Below are 26302 nucleotides of genomic sequence, written 5' to 3'. Positions count from 1 at the left end.
GACCGCTCTACAACTTTCGTATATTTGAAGCATAAAAATATGTCTAATATACTTGAAATTTAATTTCTTTAATCTCAAGTAAAAAAGAGAGTTGAAAATGATGTTAAAATTAAAACGCTATTCTTATTAAATTCGTGTATAATTCAACAATATCAATGTGTGCACTCCAGGGATGCTAGTCGGGCTTGCTAACAGATCTGATCGCATCGCTTTCCTTCCACAAGAGCATACTACGCTTATACTTATTCCATAATCTTTTAGGCGTCTTTTACGACACCCTCAGGAAAGCAGCACTGAGGTAGGTGTGCTTTGTACTCGCTGTCGGAGGCCATAAGGCCTTTACACTTTATTACACCGATAAACGACTTTGAAATGCAAAAAAACACAATCTTGTGTGTTTGAGATAGTAAACTTGGTTGTAAAGATTAAAGTTAAAATTGCTTTGAAGTTAAAAGTACCTTTTTGGAATAGACAGACATTTAATTTAGCTACACGTTTTGCTCGATGAAAGGTAAATTTTCAAACAATTTCTAAGGGCGATGTTTTAAAATACTGACTTTTTGTTACCTAACTCTACCACAGTTGATACCTGTACCGCACTAAATTGTTCAGTTTATTACTCTAACCATGATCACACACTACTACACATATACCCACACGATATCATTTTACTCACACATGTATCACTAACTCACTTCACTTAACAATTAACGTCACACGTCCAACTATACCATCTTCATACGAACGTTTCTCACATACCCAACGCTAGTACAACGTACAATGAGTATGGGCTCGACAGTCGTGAACTAAGACACCTATTAGGATACACGGTACTCGGAACTCGTGTGAACGCCACGTTAGGTTGATGGGTGAGTTTCGCGGTCCGTACATACATTCGCATATCAAGAATTATGTGCGGTCGCTTCTGCGTGTAATGCATGGCCTAGGGATGTGGCGTTTGAATCCTCGATGGAATGATGTCGGTGTATCATCAAAATTGAATTTACTTACGATAAGTAACTGTTATGTTTGGTAAATATTATGATCTAATCGAGTCTGTTTGACTATGTTGACATATGTCAGGATTTATTTACGTAAAAGAATAGGTGAGCTAGACTCAATGTGGCAGAATTTGAATGCTTTTTTTCTGTTGATTTATGTTGGAATTGTGTGGTGCTCAGTTCAAAGCAGTCTTTACTTACATATTCAACTGTTTCCATGACCATCTGTTTAACTAATTACCTCCTAAAGTCTTCAGCAAAAGAAACCGAGCGTCATCAGCATTCTCAGTTGTGCCAATTGTTGTGCTTTTAATGCAGCCATAACAGTCAGTAAGTTCATTTAACTTTAATTAACCTTAATTGCTGTGCTATAGCCAAGATGCTTGCCAAATTTCAAGTTAATGTTTTGCAAAAATATGCAGTCTAAAGACGGTGGAAAAGTTTCGCTTTTTGCAGATTTGTTTATGCCTAGGTTTTTGGCGGCAAAAAACTTTTGTAACCGCAGTCAGTTGAGGCGTGTAGCAAAAGATAAATTTACACTATGAACAGACCGCATACTGGTTTTGAAAATACTTTTGTTAATTATAATTTTACGTGAAATGCAGTCCTTTATAAGATTCCATTATTTTGTGTCTAGCTATTACAGTTTGTATTACGTTAATTAAAAATTCTAAGAATATGGTAATATATTAATTGAAGTAAAACAACTCGTGTACAATTTTAGAATGGGTATCAGATGTGGGTGTTACAATGTAAATACCTTTGATAATGTTAGTAAAACAAAACGTTTTATAAATACATACAATGGTTTTGTAATGAATTTTTGTGTTTAAAAGAAGCTTGAAGATAACCGCTCTACAGCATGCTACTTATAACGTTCTTCAATAAATAGACATCAATATCTACATATCCTATTAACTTGAATGTCCAAAATCAATCCTCGTCTATATATATTCGAAAATAGTATACATTTATGATAGTTTATATCATAATAGTATACGTTTGCATTTATTAACCAAAATAGTGATCAGAATATATAATCAATCATTGCATCAAGTAGAAATGTACAAGTTCCGTCACTTATAATTTAAACTGAAATTAATAAGTCCACTTAAAGACAGTTCCGCAAAAGTTAATTCAAGGGTATTAAATATAAAGTTCACATATAGGCGGACGATTGTAGTAAACGCGCTCCCATAATTAGTGGGGTCTACGAAACGTCCCGGGAATCAAAATTACAAAGGCGTTCGGTGCGAGCTCGCATCCATGATGAGACCGCAAGGGTCGCTACATATGGTGATTACGAACGAGTCCGTACACGAATTATGTCGCGTTAAGAGGGAACCAACCCCGTGAATTGTTAGATGAAATACAAATAAAGGACGATCGTCGGATGAAAGGTTTCGCTGTGTACTTCGTTTGAGTTTACACGGGTGTACATAACTGGCAATTTCCTGTTTTAAAGAGTGGTAATTTACATAAACATTTTCCGTTCGCGCTTTAAAGAACTCGAAGGTTTTGTTAAATTATGTTATGGAGGTCTTTTGCACGTCGATAATACTTAAACGCCTGTATTTTCCATAGCAGTTTCCTAATCGTTTTTATTGTATGACACTCCTAAAAAAATACTTGAATGCATTTTCTTAAAAGGTCTTTATGAAAAAGCATTGTAAGCGTGAACGTTATACAATACAATCTCATTTAATCACTCCGACCTTTTGTATTGGTTCGCCGAGGAAAATTCAAGAAAGCCTTGCCCGAACCCCTCTTAACAAGAAAACATTATGCGGGCAAAGTTCTCAGTGCTACATTACCTCGTCTCGTTGAATCTCTCACGCGTCACAAGGGAAAGAAACGAGTTGTAGTGCTCTGAGAGGAACATCTTGTGCTACGTAAGGTTTGCCCGACGGTACTTGTGTCCGACAATTACTCATACTGTCGGAAACTTTATAAGCTCCAACTTCATGTAACTGCTCACACAAGTTCAAACCACGAAGCGCTTGAGAAGTTGCATTTTTGTTCGTATGTTTAAAGGAAACGAAACCGTGTCTCGTTGAAAATGATCCGAATAAAATAGAAAATATTTCTAACAATACAATAACAAAAGCAAACGGAGGGGAACGCGGGATGATATACTCGTAAAATGAAAAATCATATCACAGCAGCAGTAAGCTCCACGCCAACTATCCGGTCACCGCTCACAGTGTGTTAATATAAAATAAATTCTCGCCATACGTTCGCAATGCCAGTACCAACGATTTCACTTTTAAACATAAAAGCCCGTTACACACTGAATGTATCTCAGTTAACACTCAGCATAAGTTTGACACACTTTAATTATTCTGTTGTTTTGCTTGTGTGTTGTAAATTGTTTGGTATTTTCGCTGTTAATGCGATAGTTTATCTCGGGTGTGTGTTTGTTTTGGCATACGAATGGTACTAAATTAGATATTACTTACGCTGTCATGTGTTTACACTCTTTATGAATTTGTAAGCTCGTGTCATCTGCCTAGTGGGTTGTAATAGTATCGCAAACTCCGATGATTAGTCGTTAAATATACAGATAAACATTCCTTATTAAAGCGACCTATGTCTTATCCTTATGAATTGCTTACGAAGTTACCTATGCCATTATCTTTAACTAATACATGCTAAACATCAGTAACAATAAATTACCATATCGAAGTCTCACTTAGAATCATCACGTCAGTAAAAAACTTGAGCACAACCGTAGGTCAAAATCCCTCGAGTTCTCATTAAAATTAAACGCTCAGCAACACTCTTCCTTTTATTTTAAAATACCTTCGTTAGGAATTTAAACAGCTATGGCGTTGAAACTAATTTAACCTATCTGACGGTCAGAGAATGCCCAACTTTTAGTTGCGATTCCTCTTCTATTTCACCTAGAAACTGACTACGAGCAACTGGACGAATGGAATTTGAACTATGCAAATTTTCCGTTTGTCAATTCCGCTCACACGTTTTTCATTCCCAGAAATTCCTTCAATATTCGTCTGAATTTGAATCTCGTCCACAATTTTTCGTCAACAAATTTTAACTTTCGTTAAAATGCTCAACTGTCGCAGCCTTCAACGACTTTGTCGCCTTCCTGGCCCTGGATTTAAATCCAAGGAAGAAGTCGCGTTCATTGCATAAAATATGTGTTCGAGGACAGTCTCATTCTTCAAGGCTTGTCTCCGCTTTCATTATAACTGCTATATTTTACAACGCGGGATTTCCACCTTATTATTCTTTAACCTTCATATAAAACGTGTAGGTGTTACATCTAACTTAATACCAGAGTAACGCACCTGTTAATATTTACACAGGCCACCTTTTCGTTTAATGGACCGTTGAAGTGTCAGAATAAATAATACCAGCCAATTTGGGGCCCGACACGCCTTTGCGGATAAGCGTGCTTCGAATATTTGTTGCGCTTACATAGTAATGTAGTAAAAATGTTAGACTGGCTCAAGTTTATTCTTGTTTTCTTTCTCATTCCATTAAGGTTAACATTCTCGTATAAAAATAACCTCGCTAAAGGTTAACTAATCAATCGCTAGCATTAGTTTTATTATTGAAGATAAACATAGGGCTTCGTAGCGCTTAATTAAATTTGAAACCTATCGAACTTGGCTGAAACAAAAAATATTCTACAACATCAACATGGTCCGCCCACGCTTGTTTTGCATTTAAATCGAGTTGAGTGATAAATTTGGTGTAGGTATAGTTCGACGGGCGGACCGTTGGGGACTTTCCAACTTGCCTGTGTGACAGACTAATCGATTACGAAACTTGGTGCATTTTTCTATCAGCGGCGAAACGATTATTTACTTCACTTTAGAAATTGATTTAGGTAACTTCGCTTGTTCTTCCTTCTTGAAAAATAGATTTCCTTTGAATCTCGGCGTCAGCTTTGAGACACTCTTCTTTAACTCATGCTTTCCACTTGTTTCTCACTTTAACCGACGAAAAACAAAATGTCAGCTTTGTAAATGAAATATAATTCAGTCACCTTTGAATATTGTGACTCTGAACAATACGACAGATCTGTTTCAGCTACAGACAATTTTAATAAAACCAATTTAGATAACAGTGCTACAATATTGTGTTATTTAGCTGCATCAAAGGAACTTTGTTAATATTTTGCAACAACAACTACTACGGACCTTTTTCCACTTGCTGATTTCATTAATTAAATTTACCCGACGACTCCTCACCGTCATATCTTACCCCCAACAAAGGACAGACGGCTATTATTATGTAAATTTTTGCTACATATTTGCGCAAAGCTTACATTTTATCTTTTTAACATTTTCATTTCTAATTCTATTATCAAGCAAAATTTCATTTTATAAATTAAATTCTATGCAATGTTGGGATGCCGTTGTGTATTAAAGATGTTATCATTGACCACCGAATGATTAAATATTTGGGGAGGGTCTATTTTTTTTTTTTGGATATACGCCGCATGCCTTTCGAACGTAATTTAAACCATGTTTGCAACTCAAGTCGGGGGATGTACCTACCGATTTTTTTTTTGGTCGCACACATTTATTTTGGACACGTACGATGGTATGGTTTTTGTCTATACAAAATACTCATGTTATATAAAAATAGATTTTTATTTTTGCATTGAAATGTTACCCTAACCCTCATAATTTAAGGAAGAAGACCCTTATCAGAGAAATGAATGTGGACGTACTTTGTCGATACTGAAATTATTTTATTATTATTTATATTGATTGTATTTTTTATATTTTAAGGGTCCATTTTTAAGCGCAAATTAACGTTTTTTGATGCGTCTATGATGTTTAAAAGTCTGTGATTGATTCTTATTCTTTACGTCTTACTTATAGACTAAATTAGCCTAACAATTTTGAAACCAAAGGTGAATGTAGCATGGGTACATACATACATCATGTATTTAGATATTCACTGTTGCCTCTCATCTTTTAGTAAAACCGGCAATAGGTAGCTTACAGTACTATATAGCGAACCATTACGCACCCAACAGTATGCGTAATTCGTCCATTGTTCATGACTGAAGCCCGGTTTTGTTTTGTATCCAACAAAAAATATAGAAAACAATTGTTTGGCACAGCCATTGTGAAACCTTTGGGACCTCCTTTGGTATTGATTTTTTACCGTACAGTTACATTTTTCTACATGAAAGTAAGTACATAATTATAATTGATGAACTATGTGAAATGATCCCGCCCGTGTTCTAGCTACACTTTTATACAATCTTTGATTTGAAAACAAAATATAACGAATATAGTTTAATTGATTCGAACAATCCCAGTATTTCTCTGGTCGAGTCAAATCAAATAAGAGTTAAACAAATGAAGTCCGTGCATTTCAATCAATCGAAACGTCACACGGTGAGTTTCAACGTGTTTGTTAAATGTTCATACTATTTCAATCAAAAAGCTATGTTTTAGCATAAGTCTGTATAACTTCTCAAAAACATCTTAAATAATCTTTAAAAACTCTTCAAAACCAACATAACGTGTATAGTCTATTACCAAGTTACATTTCTCCGACCCTTAACGCTTATCGCATCGCCGCATGTATTGTTGACGTAGTCACTACAATTGTAGAAAAGAATTTTCATTAACATAGAAACGCAATACTGTCTGCTATCAATTCTATTGCGCTGGAAGTGGTCTAACCTAGAAATCATGTTATATAGGATTTGCACATCATACCCATTAGTAATAACAAACAAAATCTCATGAATAAATATGTAGGTATGAAGCATAAAAAAGAACTCCAAACATATGCCATGTATCATGCGTTCCAGTTTATCGCTAAGAACGTGAAAACATCTCACATCGGTAAATTATTTCACAGTCAAACGTCGGGGCTGGCGTTAACAATTGACTTTCCGTCGGTTAGGCTTTTAAGGAACAATCGTGTGGATTAGCCTTGCTCCGCCCGCACCAAGAATGCTAATGGTTTGCTATTTACGCCGTTTCTTAGTGCCTACATGGATTACGGAGTCGTGTGGCGCGATTTTATCTTTCTTTTCTTAATTGCGAGCAAATCCTACGGACTAATTTGGCTTTTCTTGCGTTTATATAGTAGGACCTTTTTGGAGGTTAACGTTTTGACTACTCGATCCTTGTATAATGAAACTTTTTTCACACTAAGCAGTATTTTTCACAAAAGTATTGCTGTGTAGACATCAAAAACACAGATATGAATTTTGGTTTCAATATTTTCAGAGGAAATTATTTTTTTACGTTGATCAAACGTTTAATCGTATCCCATATAGATTACAATGTAATGAATACCCTCATACCTTACTCATATGACCCTATTACTTAGGTAACCCTAATAACTTTTAGGTAAAAGATTATTCATGAACAAAATCTAAAAATGACTTACACACGCAAACAATTTATATATGATCCCGTATCTTTGTTTAGGGTGACGTTTAATAAACGCTGGAATAGAAATTAGCAAATGTTGTCACTGGTGGCCAAACAAAGGTGTAATAATAGCTTACCTACGATTTTATGAAACAAACACGTGGGCAGTTGAATTATTGCGGTTTATTTTTAGAAGGGAAATAAATTCAGGCTGTATTTCTGTTTAGTTGGTAGAAATGAAAGGAAGAGGGAATAAATAATTTCTCTAGCGTGATAGCTGTCCTTAAGCGTACATGTACATATGTTATGCTTCCATTTTACATACGATCCTTGATCTACAAATAAACTCAGTAGTCATCAACAGCTTAGCCTTATCTCAACTATGTTGGGTCGGCTTCCAGCTTGCAGCTAAGCACCAGTGCTGTGCAAGGAGCGGCTGCCTACCTGACCTCCTCGACTCAGTTACCTGGGCAACACGAAACGCCATGGACTGGTTGGGACCCACAATCTCACGTGCCTTCCGAAACTCGTCATGTCACCCATCCACGGACTGACCGTATCAAGCGTATCTTTATCTGTTTTCGATCAATTTGTGCAGTTATCGCTCCGCTACGAGCTCTTCTTCAATTTCTGAATAGTATAATTGACTAATTATATTTTATCAACTCTCCTGTTATTATTGCGTCGAATGATTGGCAAAGCAAAACTTTAATATTTATCTATGTAAATTTTGATTGACTCATGTCCCGATCGGCAGTCGAATGTTATCATACCGTACTTTAGAACTTTAATAGTTACTGATAACTACGTCCTCGACAACCTTCACTCCAAACATTCAAGGGATTTCGCAGAACTAATCAAAATTTACATTTGTGGTGTCGATATACGGGTTTGGTCTCGTATGTTATAGTTGAATAATTCAGGAGCCCAGCTTTATTACATATCTTTCAGTGGTACCAACTTCTACATTCCGTGACGTACCAAACCGGCTTGGCGCCCAATTTCGCTGCTGGCAACAAACTTTTTTTGAAATATATTACACGAACCAGCTTTCAAACGCACGCCTCATAAATTCTGATTAGCTTTGCAAGCCAAGAACACTTAGTACCATTTTTATGAAAAAAAAATTGGTTAAAAATCATGCCGGCTTCAGCAACCAAAAGACGTAATTGAACATTTGAATCTCATTAAACTGAAAATTGCTTAAGATTTTTTCCCTTAAGGATTTCATTAAGAAAATCATTCTCCAGTTTGTTTTCCCGTTATAATTTTAATTCCTTTTATTTCCTGTTATTCGGTCCCGATTTCATACATAACCTTTTTTTAAGAACATCAAACATTTTGGAGGAGCAACTACCAGTCCCAATACATCTTAAAGCCCTCTTCTTGTTCTCTTTACCCTTGTAATGTCAAAGTTTCATATTCTAGAACGGTGTCAGTGAACCACTTTTTTATTAGAAAAAATGCCTTTAGATTTTTCTGCAAAACCTAAAAATACTTGCAAATCTCCTTAACTCTGTAACAAATAAAAACGGAAACTTAATTAGCGTAATTACTCCGGTCTCATAACGCACGCTGATTACAATTCCTGTATCAAAAGGAATGTTAACAAAGTGGAATGATATGATTATGTTTTGTTATATGCCAGGAGTTATCCCGGTTATTTTGATGTCGCTATGATGTAAAGTAAAATCTTCTCTCATTGTTATTGGCAAAAAAAGACGTTAAAAAAGGCAATAAATGATTTCGTCTTCATTGAAATAAAACAACGGTTTACGCGACGGCGGGTCCGAAAGTAATCGGGCTATCCCGATAAATACTCGTGAGTAAACCGTTGCATTATTTTCATATGAATCATCCTGATGAATGGAACATGTGAATTTACCTTGGTCTTTGCAACTTTTATAAGTATTTACAGAATTCACGCGGATATTTTAAATTCAAATTTTCATAAATGGGAAACTTTTTTGTAAAACAACTCAAAATCTCCACAATACGCAACACCTAGTCCATTAAAAACTCATCTGAGCGAATATTTAATTCTTCGCCTTCTTTCCTTTTTCTATAAAACTTTCTTTTTTCTCTCCGTTTTTAATTTATTACTAGAGGATTACTCTCCCCGAGAATTGGCTGCACGTGGCAACATCATTCATTTTTATGTACTCTTTTAATCAAAATAATGCTTTCTTACGAAGTCTCTCGTCGAAAATCGACTACATCTTTCTTTATCTTGGAAGCTTATCATTTATTGTGCCTGTTGAGATATTGAATGAAAAATTTAACGAATCAAGCTCTGTTCCTGAGGGAACTATCGTTTTCCAATACTATAAAATTTGAACAACTTTGGGTCGCCACGCCTCGCTCATTGAGTTAAATCTTTTGTTCCTTTGTCGGTTTCCGATCGTTCATTTCGCTTAACTTAATTTCGAGAGTGCCATCGCTAAACGGTTTATATTTTGTTAGCAGATCTTTATTGTGACTAGGTTTTTCGGAGCTCATCTGTTAGTTGAATAAAAACTTTTTTGACTTTGAGTGATTTTTGGAAAGCTACTACTGCCAAATAAACGTAATAAGCATCTATTCAAAACATATTCAGTTTTGTGTGTAAACACCTATTTACACAGCTTTATCTTAATCTAGACACTTTATTCTGTTTTTCAGTTTTCACTCGACCTTTTCCTATGTAAAACAATCGCATAACAGTATTAAAAAGAGAACTTTTATTCGATTTAACATCTGTCTTTTCCACTAGCAATATTTCTAGTAAGCAGAAAAATATTGCAACGTCGTCGCTTGTCGTTGAGGTTTCAAGGCGGATCGGTAAATGCTTGATATTCTGACTATGCATATTTTACATTATTCCGATAGTTCGTGGTTTTCTGAATAAAATATTGAAGTTTTTATTTCTCTATTTTCTGCCAGTATTATTTAATTCGTAGTCGTTTTTCCTTTCCGTTTCTACAACGGTCTTAAGTGAGATTTCAACTGCTTCTACAATACTCTTAAAAAATAAGCAAACAGTTTGAATATCTAGTCTAGGTATACACCTAACTTCAAAATTCATCAAAATATAATCTGTTTGTCACAAGCTACCAGAGTCAAGGCACCTCATAACACGAATATTACAGGTATTGATCTCTTTGACGCTAACAGCACATTTTACGACCTGACTAATCATACCTGTCCCCGAATGAAATACTTTTAATAATGAAATTCCTCTAGGCGCCCCACTTTGTTAGGCAGTTTGGCTCCGTGCCATTCCGTCAGTTTTGGCCCAGTCTCCAGATCCCTAGGAAATTAAACTGCAAAAACTAACTTGTCAGGGATATATTGGGTCTGCTAGTATCAAGTGCTAAAGCGTTGATGGCTTAGCCAAGTAGTGCTTGTAAAATAAAAGATGGACTAGTTCCAAGTTACAGACAAACGATCTTGTACACTCTTATTTTGGTTAAAAATATCAGCTGGTGATGGTTTATTATTTTTTTTGTGCTTTGAAACCTGTTGTACACGGACAATTAAGTGGCTTTTAAATTAGAAAACATAACATGGATAAGTTAACTATCATAGAAAGATAATAAAAATCTAGAGTTTCTTCTCAATAACGAGTAAACGAGCCGTTTACTTAAACTAAAATGTAATAAACAGCAATACACATCCAATTAAGTCCAAATAACGTCGTTTCCTGCCTCGAAATCCCAAGTATTGTTGTATCGAGGTAGGATACCGATCCAATAATGGCCGCAGGTGCGATGGCTCCAATAGGCTTCCAATGTAATTATTTCCGAAAGGTATTTATTTTACATAATGATAATTACCGCAATATCATATTCAATTCGACGTTATTATTCAATGGTCGAATCTGTTTATCTGATTCTCAGTATTGTAAATATTGTATTTAGTTTGTTAGTTTTAATTATTGTTATTATTTAATCCTGTATTTATAGGCTTTTGATTGAAAAACGTTTCATTTATTTACGTTGTGTTAAAGTAACTATTATATGATATTATTTCAATTTCGTCAACATGTCAAACAGCTTAGTTAACACAAGTTAAATACAGCTAGTTTTTGTAATTCGGTTCATCCACTTTATCTCGCCTTTTTTATAAAGCATGTGTGAGATCTCACAGTGATAAGCAAAGGACTCCCGAAACCCCCTCTATCTTTCGCGATTACTAACATATCTCTTACATATTACATTTCAATTTAAATCATATATTTCGTTACCAGTTTGTAACACAGCTAAAGTTTATTGTGACATCTGTATCCAACGATAACATTTATATTTATTTCATCCCGTTTTATATTTTAACATTGTATCCATTGGGACCGGATTCGTTTGATGTACAATGATATTTAATTGGCCTCCCGGCGTTGCTTTTTAAAGCACTTGCTGTCAGCTTGATAAATCAATAGTCTCTGGGGACCAGGCTAGCAGACACGATCTGTTCTTAACTGTTAACTGCTACGCTGTTACATCAAAATATTTTATGCCTGTTCTCATTTTATGAAGTGATTAAATGTTTTTTTTTCTCATATAGATGCTTGTATGTATGTCGTTGCGTGTGTGATGGAAAATCTAAGTATTTAAAGGTCTTTTAAGGTCTTTTTACCCAAAGAGTAAAAACGGGATCATAAATTACCAAGGCTCCGTTGTTCATCTGTTTGTCCGTCCGTCTGTTTCCAGGCTGTATGTCATGAACCGCGATAACTAGTCATTTTATTTTTGTTTCCTCTACAGTTACAAATAATAATAGTAATCGGTGTTAATCATCGGTTAGTATGGTCATAAATGTGGTGGATGACCAATTTTTCAATTAATTGGTTTTTCATCGGCCCCTTTTGTACGGCTTCTTCTTAAATGTCATTGAAACTAAAATAAAACAAGTTTCACGTTTTCTATAGACTATAATAATGCTGTCTATAACAAAGATGTCACTCGCAGTACCCGTTCGTCGCTTCCTACTTTAATTAAAGTATTGAGCGTTAATTATTATGGCGTAACAAACAATTGTTCACCGGTTGCTTACTTATAATTAAGTTTCGTTAATAATATTGCTGCCTACTTGCGTTCCATGTAATTAGATCTATTATCTTGTTTTAATTAATGTTCCATTTTGTTAGATAATAAATACGTCCATACATAAAATGTGAATGTAACATTGACTGTGGACGGGGTTTTTTATAAAAAACGGTAGGATGCTTGAATTTAAAATCCAAGCCGATATACTTGGCACCGCTCGAGCTGTCTGTCCGTCGCCAGGCTGTGTTTCGTGAACTGAGATATGTAGAAAGTTGAAATGTTTACATATATCTGTTGCCGCTGAAACAACAAATACTAAAAAAAAGATCGGGATCCTTAGTCTTAATAAATAAATTCACCGGTACCCAATTAAATATTTATAATATACTGGCTTTTCGCCCGCGGCTTCGCCCGCGTCGAGGTCGGTTATATCGCGTTTCCAAGAAAACTCTTTAAAAGTCAACTCTATCTCTGTACCAAATTTCATTAAAATCAGTTCAGTGGTTTAGACGTGAAAGCGTGATAGACAGACAGAGTTACTTTCGCATTTATAATATTAGTAGGGATGTCACCCAACTGGTATGTTGAGCGATTTCTTTTGTCAGGCGAAAAAAAATTTTTGATACTTATATACAGTCGAAAACAAATACAGTTTGTGAAATAGATTTAGTTGTACCTATAAATATACCAGAAAGCCACGATGCTGTCGCTCGCTTCCTGTTGTCGGCCAACATTTACAAAACGAACATAACATTTTATTTCGGTGTTCGGTTCGCGACGATTTTCATTGCCAAACTGTATTTTTCTAATGTTACAATTGTATTATGTGTGACCAACCGGAAAACATGGTAGTAGACAGTTGCACATTTGACACATTTAATGTTAATGTTAATTTGCTACTGACTTCAAAATGGAAGACGATCTTAACTCGTCATTTTTCACAAAATTTCGGTCTGGATGAACCAGTTTCTTTATTCTTTTTTCATTTAACGTGTCATTAGGTCCCATCAAATTCATTATAAAAATCATGTTTGGCTCCGTAGTTATATTTGAAATCAATTGAAGGTTTTTGTTGCACTGATAATATAAATAGCCTTTGTCTAGTCTTTCTTAGGTCCCATCGTTTTATCTCGATGCAGAATACTATATTGTCGCATCTGAGATGGATTCGTGATTCCAAAAATTGACTACCGCATGGTGTTCCTCTTCCCCACCTCCCTCATCCCTTGAGGTTCATAAAACTATTAATTCGTCAGTATGCCTCACAATATATGTAATTCGAAAGTCAATAACGAAACAAAGAAATAATTGCCCCATCAATATTCCCCATTTCGATTCGGCTATATTTGACGCATTTCAAATCTCCGCGTCTGCTGTAGGCCAAGTTAAATACGCACCGCTTCACATTTTGGCGCGAGGCGGTAACGTCGATAGTTTTGGGTGCAATGCGGCTGCCAGATTGGTGGTGTTCCTTTTTTCAATTCACCGCATTCTTCCAACAAAAAAAGGGGAATGAAATTTGATATCGATGTTGATTCTGGACGGTTTAACTTTTGAAAATTGTTTTTACTTAGTGCGATAAATTTCCACATAATTTTGCTTTGTCTTCTTTTGAATATTTTATTGAACTTTAATTCATTGTAATAGTAGATTATTTTTTGCAATTAATACGTCCGCGGTCTCGATTTCTTTACTGTCCAGTTATTGCTCTAACTTTTACATTTTATTAAAGTACGCATATATTAATTTACCAAAAATAAAAAACACTCAGCCTCTTAACGGAATTCTACTCTAACCTTAGCATGCACATACCTATGTAATATTAAAAACGTCCCTGCCTTTAAACTAGAAACTGTTCTTGGCTACAACGCCGAGCTATTTATCATATAAAATTGAAGAGCAGCTAAATTTCGAAAGACACATAATACATTTGAGTCTGTTGGCAAGTAAATATTTTTACTTTTGTGACACGTAGAAACTTGATTCATTCTACTCCTTGGAATAGCAAAATGATCGCCAACATTCACTTTTTTCGACAACGTATTTTATGTTAAATAAATTAAAAAGATAAAATGCTCTCCATCAACAGTTCTCCTGAATTGTAATCTTTTTTCCCTACGTGTTCTGTTTTACAGTCCATAAAATTGTTCAACAGCAAAAAACTATAAAGTTGCTTCGTTTCAAAAACTTTTATTTAGTTGCAAACCCTTTAGCTACTAAATAACCTCAATAGAAATGCAAGTGCTTTTAACGTTTAAAATTATTTTAAATATTTTTAGAAAAGCGTCCTTTGCAAAAAGTCTACGCTAACAGATGTTCTTCGTATAAACTTCAATGCTATTTTATATAAACAAAAATAAAAACCGCAACATCAGTTATCAGGCAAACGATGTTCTCATCAAATACAAAGTCTTTTCCTCAGTATTTTAATGTAGAAACGTATAATTCCTAACTTCTTGTTTCATTACCAAGAGCCACTTCAATTACAGAATTGTTTGTTTCGAAACTGTTACAACACTGACCTCATTATATTATCATTTCCGGATAAAATACAGCTAACCTCACAGCCTTACACTGGCACCAACGTATTCAGTTTCAAACTAGTAACAAGTTTATAAAATTACTTTCTGCTTCTCTTTTCAAACATCTGTTTTGTATTCAGCTCACGTTCTCTATGTAGGTGCGTCAAAGCTTATCGCGCAAGGCGATGTCGATTCGATTACTCGCCACCTCAATTCGCACACGAAAAATCTTGACATAATACATAATATTCACGACAACTCAGTTCCTAGGAGTGTTCGTGCGACAAATAGAAATGTGAGGAGTCTTTTCATCCACTGCGTGACACAACCGGCTCAAAGACGCTTTGACTATAAAATATTTCATATTGTGCCTACGTTTTACTTTTGTTCAAATCTAAGGATGTCAGCCATTGTGAATTACTCAGTCAAACGCAAAAGGCAAGTGCTGCTATGGTTGGGTTACTGAAGAAAGCTTTCGCCTTTATTATGTGATATTGAATAAAATATTATTCTCGATGGTTTGTACTATATTCAATTTGTCACAGTCGACGGAATGAAATGTAAATTGAATTATATATAGGTAATTTAGTTTATTTTTATACAATTACTACATTTATTTTCGATATCGCGTATTTCTGTATGCCTACGTATTAAAAATATTCGTATTAAACTACCATCAACCAAATTGGTGGCTACTCCTAAACAACGTAACTTTAAACTGCTGTTTGGAATTGTAAAATAGTTTTCGAATTGGCTCACAACTCCTTTAGGTTAGAGTTTTAATGGAAACAAATGAAGGCATTTCTCGCGATAAATCGTTGGCCACAAAGCAACCTAAATCATTTTGCTCGTCTTCGAAGTAAGTCAAATAGATTTTGTGACTAAACCCACTATTCGTTAAAAGCTCCATTGCCGATGCTCTTTATATTTTGGATATCTCACTTTGAAGCTATTGTAGACTGGAATAGGTACTAGTAAATGTGAAAATCCTTTTTTCCCTCCATCTACATGAAAAGCTATTGTTATTGTTTAAATTAAGATGCCATAGGTTCTAAATACTAATAGATCTTAAATTGGCGCATAGTTACAGTACGAAGATCTTAACAGCAACATGTCACAAGTACATATCATCAATCGATTATGCTAATGACGTCACACACTTGATTGTAGTTCGCAAATCTCGATCCGAGAAATAATTACGTGTGCTTATATGGAAATCACGGAGCATTATGCAAAGTACTATACTTAACAACGACTACAACTTTATGTTGACGTAAACGAGAACCTACGAGCTTCATCGATTCCTTTCAGCAAACAATTTTGCTGAAATCTAAGCAGTTTGAAAATAAGTAGTATGTAGAGTACATAAAATACCCGACATTGGTCTCGATCCCAGAATCTCAAATGCATTGATTTATTTTAATTTCACGGTCCGAATACCAAAATGCGTATAGCAAAGCAAGGAATAACGAGAAACAACAAGAACACTCGATGGAAATGTCACGAGAAGCAGCGCGTCTCGAATATTCTATGAGAACAGGAAACATGTAAGATGTTCCCGATTCAGAACATCTGAACATCTTGGTTTTAGCATTTTCGTGACGGAGAAATATCGGCGGAAAAATAATAACACCGCTTTTGCATCAGCGAAGTTGTAACAATAAATAAGAATAATTTTATTGTCCTCAGGCTGTATCAGACTTGACAGCCAGCCTTAAAAGTTTCGAAATTAATTCTGAATAAAATATTATTGTTGAGTTTTATTTCTTTATTGGATTTTGAAATAATATTGTGGCCTTTTGTGGTTATTGTTTTTGAGACGCCATTTTTCGTTTGAGTTGGCACGCAAATAAAACGGTATAAAATGAAAATCTTCCGTTCAAATAGCTATTCATTGAATAAAATATACCTACTGACTCACTTTTGCCGGACCGTCATATAAAGCCTCAATAACCTTGTCCTTTGTTCGTCTTAAAAATACCAAGACCCTCATTCTAAACGCTACATCCATAAAATGAATAGGCCGAACCGCTAAGAAAGGTTTTTTTTTTATAAAAAAGATCCGTGCCGATTCCGGCATCAGTAACTTTTGACAGTTGTTGACATGGGAGCGAAAGTTACTGGGCATGACATGCACGGAAATTGGATAACCATGAACATTCAACTCGTCATTTACCACTACATAATAGGTACTGCAGGTGACATGGGATCCCATCACATCAAATAGCGGGCTCCTTGTTTAATCTTGCGCCATCTTGCAAAATATTGTTTAATTAGTTTCGTGTATTGAAAATAAGACAATAGCTTTATAGGTATTGATCGTTCTATCTACCAAAGCAGTTTTTAATAAATTGTCTGAAATCAGGTTTTTTTAATGCCAATCTCTTTTATGAAGACTTCAATTACCTTTATACAAAACAGCTTTTGCTACATACAAGAAACGAAAACAAACTTCAACACTTACCCTTTTATTATTTGCAATAATAAATTATTTTTATTTAAGCGCTCGTAAACCTCCTCGGCAATATATTGCCGACATTAAATGCGATATCCAAGTTATTTATCGATCTCGTTCGGCGTCGTTTGGCTTAATTAATATATTTAATAATTTATTACTTTGTTACAGGTAATTCGGTGAACCATCTTGAAAATGGGAAAGCGGGATGTGGTAAAGCGTTTTTCGCTCGCTCGAGTACTTTCGTACCTTTACAAGTTGATTAAAATATTAGATTACCGTGTGATATAGCAAAACGTCTTTGGGTTCTGATATATTATACATAATTTCCTTGAACGTAAACAAAAAAGTCGTCGAAGAGCCCACGTCTTCCATGAATAATAAGAGTTCATTTGTTTTGGACTTGCAAGAAAGGTATTAGTGGTGATTAATGTGCTTTGTTATTGTGGATCGCCAATCGATCCCTCTCAGAAACTCCCTTCATTATCTCGACTTGACTGTAGTTTGAATTTTCCTTGACACAAGTTTGGTTTTCGAATCTTGTTAGGAAATTTCCATATAATTATTATTCATTGCGACCTAGTATCATGTTACTCATACAAATCGAATCTGAAAACTTTTGTTCTTTGACCGCTTTACAAAATTTAAATTGAAGTTTGATGATCTTGTGCAAAATCTTAAAACAATGGACTTGATAGATTTTCCTAATTTCATTTTGAAAATATTTCCTGTCGTAGAATATTGAATTTATTTTTTACCATTGATTGAATCATCTACCCATTAGTAAAATGGGTAAATGATTTACATCGATAAAAACTATCAATGGATGTTTAAGCTAATTGGAGCCTGAGAGAGATTAAACAAATTATTGCTTTTAATATAACTCTTTAACATTCATATAACTGAACTCTTAAGTAAAGGAAATCATAATGAATTTACTTCATTGGCTTCGTTTAATTAGTATTGTTTTCATGCGGCTATCGTTTTGCACATTAACAATGATACTCGTACTACTCTTTCAATATATGCCTGATTTACAATTCTAATAACTTTGTTGGTTTTCATTGAAAGACTACTTATTTCTTACAATGCACATAAGGTTCAAAATTAATTAATTAATTTATTCTCATTCAACAATAATCTGTAGGTAGTCTTATTTATTTTAAAGCCGCCGATATCTTTTCTTCGTATTTGTTTAAAGTTCCTTAATGTAAGTTAAGATCATTCTCATTGATCTAAAGTTTCCTTTCTTAGGAAATTTAATTTTCTATTTTCCTAAAACATGTTCAGTAAAAGTTTAAAACAAACGTGATATCACGGGTGGAGGAATGTCGAACCCTCGAGGCATTGAGAACGCTCAAATTACATTGTTGCCGACATGAGTTTTTAAGACATCGTTATATGAAGATTTTTTCCATACTTCTTTTGAAAAGAGATTTCAGACAAAAAAGCGAACGGCGTTGGATAACATTATAATGACTTTGTCTCATATATGTGCCTCAAACCGTAATACCTAACGTTGTTCGGGATATCATAACGATTCCTGATTGTACAAAAAGTTATAAGAATATATTTGCAAGAATTCAAATATTTTATTCTTCTTAGCATTATTCTATCCTCATCATTCGTCTCGCTTCCTTAAATCTCCTTCACACTAAATTACACTTAACTAAGTCAGTCTCACCTTAGGTCTTATCATTCTTTACAAAAGTGTTCCAAGAAAAAATGCCTCGCGCCAACATTAAGGCTTTTAAAGTGAGGGCCGGATGAGAAAGGCACAGTGTCCGAGATTAAGCGACGAGAACATTTTATATAAAACGTAGCATTTATCTTTCACCTTGACCACACAGAAGTTAAAGATAATCTTTTTGAAGAAGAAGTTGGTTTCATCAAGACTGATGACGATTAAGCCACCGAAAAAAATGACTCCAAACAGTTTCGGTCATCATTTGTACCATAATCCACCACAGTACGCAAATAGTCGCCACAGTAATAAAAATCTCTAAAGTATCCACATAAACATAAAGTTTTGTGGGAGTAAAAGATTTCTTGCCTCATAATGCTTATTATCATCTAAGAACACCGTCACACCCGTCTACATAATATTACACAGGATTACAAGCTCTGTGGGATTACCCTGGAAGTAATTACTTGGACAGTTCGCCCGCTTGGCGCGGACACGGCAGGCGTTCGCAACTGAAATTAGTTAAAATTAAGGACAGGGGGGAACAAAAATTTTCCGCCGAGGGTACACGCGCCACGGCTTTGGATGTGACGCTTTGTTTTCATTTTGGTGTTTAGTTTTGTATTCATTTACGCTTTGTTTACGTTGTTCCGATGTTTTTGCTGAGTCTTCTTGGTCGAAGTATATTTTGTGAACCTTTACTTTTTTTACCGTAATTGGGTCTGTAGTATTTTCAAACAAGACATCTATTTGTTGTTCTCTTAAAATTTTTCCCATTTTATTTGTCCCCATTCTATTGTAACAAGACATCGATAATATCGACATCTCATTATTGAACCCATAAATTAAGTTCTACGAACATCAATAATTCATTATCCCTGTCATATTAAACGTCGCGATGGATTTCAATAAAATTTCTTTGGTGCTCGATCATGTCGATACGAGTAATTAACTTAAAGTGGCACGTTATACTTCCAACACGTCCAAAGTTCCTCGCCAGCTTAGAGATTTGATTAGCCGGACGAAAGCCCCGACAGAATTCGATTAAGGCAGACGCTGTCGCCTAAAGTTTGAACCTTCATAAATCGGTTACCAAATAGAACAGTTGGTGGCCAAATTCAGAGGGGATCATAAAAACTTGTCCTTAGTATTAGACGAAGAATTGTACATTATTCTTTGTCCGAAAGAACCTACGCACCACTTCGATGTTAATTTTGACCCTTACAATGACTTCCTATCTGTGAACTTCAGAACATTACAGACATTTAGCTCCCGGCTTAGTTTGTACAGTTTCGTCAAAAACTTTATGAAAAGGTATTAGTGTTGCGGCCTGTGCAGAACAATGGTCTTCGTGTAGGTATTAAAAGTTTTGATGAAAATTACCTTAGTGGCCTGTACCACTCTATTTGTTCGAATTCGCTCAGTTAGGTTGTTTTTACAAGAAAGCCAATGTACCAACAGAAGAAGTATAAGTTAAAATTAAATTATTTCTTAGTTTGAAAGGCACTGAATCTAAATCCAGGCCTTTTTCGGACATTTACGAAATCTAATGACTGGTTTTTATCCGAGGATTTTATTAGTTTCGATTGTTTCTTTGTTCTTGACATATGCATCTGTTCAACGCTTCACTACCTTCAAAAAGTACTTTATCTTCGTAACAGCTGCTGTATGTATGCATACTTCAAGTTTCAATTTATTTCGATATTGAGGTTGGGACTATCCGCAAATCCATTTTGTTTTCGCAAGTCTATAAATTGATTATACGAAGGTGTATTTCGAGGTTTTATTTCCATCAAAACTTTTCTTTCCGAACGTTTTCGTGGCAAAACCTTCACTCTCTTTAGATTTATCGTCGAACAATTGGATTGTTCCTATGTGTTTGTGGAACTCAATCGAGAACGTGTCGGTTCACTTAATATTAATGCTACCTTTTGACGTTAAGTTAACTTGGAACTATTTATTATGAAAAGTTTGGGATCTTTTTTCATGAACACTATTTATAAGTTAATATCTTTCTTTGGCTGACTTCGTAGCTATCACACGTTTATAAGATTAATGCTTTTAGCTTCACTGTTTATTTGATATCTGCTTATGCAGTTATTTTTTCTTTCACTTTTCTTCACGAATCATTTGTATTTTTCTCAGGATCAAAATCTTAAGATTTTGTTCAGGGAAAAATAATGCGTGATACTTCAACTCTATGTTTATTGATTCTAGGAGTTCCATCTTCATCGTCTGTCTTTTAACAATGGTTCCTATTTATAACTATGCCCTTCGGCTATGCAAATGTCAGTGTTAAGGTCGATCAATATGTATTGCTTAGTCATATCGCTTCGCACATCACTCATAAAAGTCAATAATCAATTAAGTCTTACCAATAACGGTCTCTAAATCTATTTCTCTCTCGCCTTTTACGATCCACTTTTTGCATAAGCGCCCTATAAAATTATACAGCTCAAACTTTTTATAACAAAGTTGGATATGAAATTTCCGACGGTAAAATATTTCCTGGTGGAGACAGTATTACATTTTCCTCTTGGACGCAGAATGAAATTGGATAATGTTAGTCATCTCACGACTTCACATAGTTAGCGTTACGACGAATTTCGCAAAAGACAACCATTATGGCTGACAAGAAAAATACAGTTTTCATACAAACGATTTACTCTATTCACCATTTTTTTTATGTGCACGCAAAATGACAAAATGGCGAACAAAGCTAAAATTGTTCGTTGCAAACTATTTTAAATGAAGTTTAATAGCTACTTCCTGATCACGTATTTGATCAAGTAAGATTTAATGGATGAACCTGGTAGTAGTTTATCAGAATTCCGAACTCGGTCAGTTGAAATTGCGGTCTATTCAGTAAGCCATTAAGAGCGTCATTTTAAGCTAAGGTAAATAGCTGAACTATTTGCTAATGTCAAAGGTTGAAATGACTTTGAGATATGTAACATATTTTTCTTGTCTTATTCAGCCCACCTTGACCGATATCTGAATTTTCCAAAAATGACTTCTAATTTCAAAGCAGTTTATTACATGCCATTTATATTGCATAGCTCCAGGTGAAGTTCATACAACTCGACCAAATCGATTCAATACTCGATAACAGTTGAACGTCGAGAATCGATCATTCTCCGAAATGGGAACGGTAGCATTAAGTTGTTCACAACAGTACCTACGTACTATTTATATCAATCTGTAGCAGTTTCAAGCGTCTTATTTTCTTGAAGTACAGTCGAGTTTTTGCTTAAGTACGAGAAAATAAAAGATCATATTCTGAACGCTGAATAAGGTTGAATAAGTCTTGAAATATTCAAAGAAAAACACATTAGTCATAAGCACACGTAGTAAGTGACGTGTCTAGGTCATAAGTTTTTACAAATATAATAAGAAGAATGCTTTATTTTATCGCTTAGAAAAAGGTCCTTAAAAATCTGACTTCGTCTAAAGCGGAACCTGAATAAACATGAAAGGCAGTTGTGTTTATAATTGACATTATATTCGAATAGCCTTCGCGTTTGTCTTCAGGTAAGAGTTGTTTTGTTAAGGTATTTTTGTTCACATTTGAAACTTGGAAAGTACATATATCAAAAAAGGCGTGATCTATTGCTTTCAAATAATTTTCGGAATAAACTGTTTCGTTTGACAATTGGATGACGCGAAAATGACACGTGAATAAACCTTCAATGATAGTGAAAAAAAGTGCTTTCGCTGTATCTTGCTCAGTTGTCAAGTATTTTGACATTATTTGCTCTCATTCTAATAGCATTGGCTAAACTGTCAATCGATTTCTTTTTTCCCAAATTTGTTTAGTTTAGATCGTATCAATCTTAGCTCTCAGAAACTAAACGTATAACACTGGACAAATAAAAACAGCAATATCCCTTAAAGCGATATAAAAACGAAAACTCGAACAATATTCTTAAAGCAATAACTTTCTTACAAAGTAGTTTATTCCTCATAGGTTTTTGACGAGATCAATAACTGGTATATAACATATAATATAAAATACGTATATTTTATTACATGGAAAGGGATTCGACCTTCCGATTTACAATTTCACCTAGGCAAACGTTTCCCCGGTCCTCGGTCGTACCCGTTTCCTATTGTACCGTGGACATTTTATCTTACTCCATTTGTACTACAAAGTTTTCTAGTTATATTTAAATAGAGTTGCCTATTTATCATTGGATACCGTGACGCCTGGACGTGTTTGAGAAGCTGATTTCTTTTTGTGTTCCGACTTGATACTGTTTGGAAATGTTGCGATTGATATGTTTTTCTTTGTTTGTACACTTATACATTATTTAATTCAGTCATTTTCTTTTAGAGTTCAACATTATTTTATTCCTTTTATGATAAATAAATTAAGCCTGTAACGTTTCGTGTATTGAATTTTAAGCCACTCGTATTTGTACAAACCGTAGACGAGCAGAATAAAAAAAAAACTGAAAGCATTTCAATTTTACCGGAAAATAACTTTATAAAATTATATTAAATGCAAAACCTTATGGGTTTTCACATCATCCAACAAAGAATAACAAAGTCAATATTTCATCCATATTATTCTACTAGCACCTGTTAAAAGGTTTCTTCCAACCTCTTACCCTTAAATCATGCATCAACGCGTAATTCTTTTCACGTAAATCAGTGTCTATTGAAAATAATCTCGATGTACCTTCGACCCCCGATAACTGACGTCATTCACGTATTGTACCGTGTGTCAAAGGAGGGTCTCGTACGCACGGACAATAATTTAAGAGCGTTCCATTCAATTCCTCCTGTCATTGTCTGAATTTAGGTCAGTTTAGTTAGTTTGACATGTATTCAGTGCGCGTATTTTGTTAGCCGTCTGCTAATGTCAACTGGAACAGTTTGCTGTTGGTTTTTGATGACGCTTTTGTCTCGTGACGCGTTGTTGTTTGATCGGCCTGTTTTGTTTAGAATTACTGTGACGGTTCGTGCTTTAGAATCGGTGACTGTTTAATTTCACAGATTTAGAATGATTTCATCAGTGAAAATTTACGTTAAAGTCATTTCAGACCTAGTATTGAAAAATAAACCAAAGGCGTCTTACAAATAAACTCAACTAACTCAACACCCACTTGAAATTTCATACCCTACCACCTGCACTTTAACTAACCTTAGAATCACTAAAAGACACGTCGAAAATTTATTACAATGTGTAAATTTCCTCAGCAATGTTACCTTCCTTGTTGTCAGTGATAAATTGCATGCATTTGTATAAGTAACACACGAGACACCGGGAAATAAACCGCCGGCATTTTATGTTTTTATCTAACACCTTAAACCGTGGCCCGTGGGACCTTCTTTCGCTTTGTTTCTACGGCTAGGCGACCGCTTATATTTAAAAGCTTCGTGAAAAAGTTGTTAATTGTGTCCATGGCTTTTTAGCGGAAGATTTTAATTATAGCTTCTTGGTTTTGTAGACGATATCTGACTACTAGAATGAAAATACAATCTGATTATTACATATCGGCAAAGGATTAGAAAAGCTTACTTTTCAATACTACAAAATTTCACCAACAATAAACTAGGTCACAGATGTTATATCTGCTTAGCATAACAAGTAAAACCTAATTAGGTTTTAACATTACGGTCCAGACTAAACAATTCAACAACAATTCATTGCATGAATTTTTAACCAAGGACAAGCCGTCAAAACAAAGTTAGGCTTTGCCGGTAGCTAACTTTTTACGTAACTAAATTACACCGTCCTTTGTTTACATGACCTAATTAAAGTTTCCCTTAGACTAATTTTCTGGCAAATTATTAAAACTTAACCAAACTTCATAATTAAAATTCCCTTGGGTGGTCTTAACTGAGTACGAATCTTTGAAAGCCTTCTTTTACTAAGAAGACTTGTAAACAGGCCTATTTATTTTGGAGATTTTGAGGGTTTTTGTTACAAGTGAAACGAAGCAATATTGTTAACGATTAACGTAAGAGCTCTTGAAGCTGTAATTAAATTTGAAATAATGTTTTGTATAAGCGACTTTACGTTTCAGATTGATTAAAGGCTTTGAATAGATTGCTTGAAATTTGGACTTTCTAATGACTTACATTATTATGTAAATCACTGAAATGTATTGTGAAAAGCCGATACAACTCACCCCTTACAACGATGAGACCAGTTCAGTAATGAATCGAATTACCCAAAAGTTCTTATAATATTGTTTCTGAAACAAGTTATTCAACTTCCGAATTTCCATTACTTATACAAATATGAGCAATTAATATAATACATTCAAACCTCACCAACACAAGGTCTATTTGACTATAGTTCATTCCTTATCTTCATTTACTCTTCAGCAATGTTCTAAGTAATAAATCCTCGACATAACGCTATTAGTCACGTCATATTCTGATGTTACCGAAAGCCTCTCAACAAATGAGGCGTTTAAGAAGATAGAATATCTAGAAGCGATACCTCTGACACGGTGTGAAACGAACGCTGCCTTCGTAAGGCTTCCGTTTTTAGTAACTCGAACACATGATTTTAGCAAAATCCTTTCAGTATTTCGCGATACACAACACAATATTATGGAAACGCTGTGAATAAACTTTAATTTTCATAATATGTTGTGATTTGAAAACTTGTTTACAGCATATTTGCACGCGGGTATTTTCATCAAAAACCGCATGAAGACAGAAAATTATCTAATATTTTTTTTCTTTATGATAATATTTTGGGACAACCAAAAAAAATATCTCTTGAGATTTTTTATAATTCTGTGTGCTCACACTTCAAAATACTTTGTATTTATTTATGTACCCCGAGTCCAAAAACAACTCTCTGTCAACGTCATTTAAAGAGGACGTAATATGACACTCCATTATCCCTGAAGGCTCGAAACAAAATACGACACAATATTTTTGATTGAAATGGAGATTTAAGAGGGAGGTTGAAGTTAAGACTGCCTTGTCTTGGATTGATGGCCGTTCTTTACACATTGAGCGCTCTCGTGCCTTAGAGAATGTTAAACCGCAGCTTCGGTGATATACTGGATGAATCTTAAACCACTCGGTTTGGTCTATGAAGATTTGTCTGAGATACTGCTAGTTTAAGGCTGGAATTTTGATGTGCAATTTATTTTGGGTAAGAAAGATACGAGCTCTTCTTTTTTGGGGATTGTTGTGTCTTTTACATTATATGAGTATTAGGATTTCTCGTTGTTAATAAACGAATTGCAAAAATAACTCTTCAAAAGCTATGCA

Source organism: Trichoplusia ni, chromosome 8, assembly GCF_003590095.1.
Source record: "Trichoplusia ni isolate ovarian cell line Hi5 chromosome 8, tn1, whole genome shotgun sequence".
NCBI classification, from domain to species: Eukaryota; Metazoa; Arthropoda; class Insecta; order Lepidoptera; family Noctuidae; genus Trichoplusia; species Trichoplusia ni.
The sequence above is the reverse complement of the archived record's forward strand: the minus strand, read 5'-3'. Positions refer to the sequence as shown.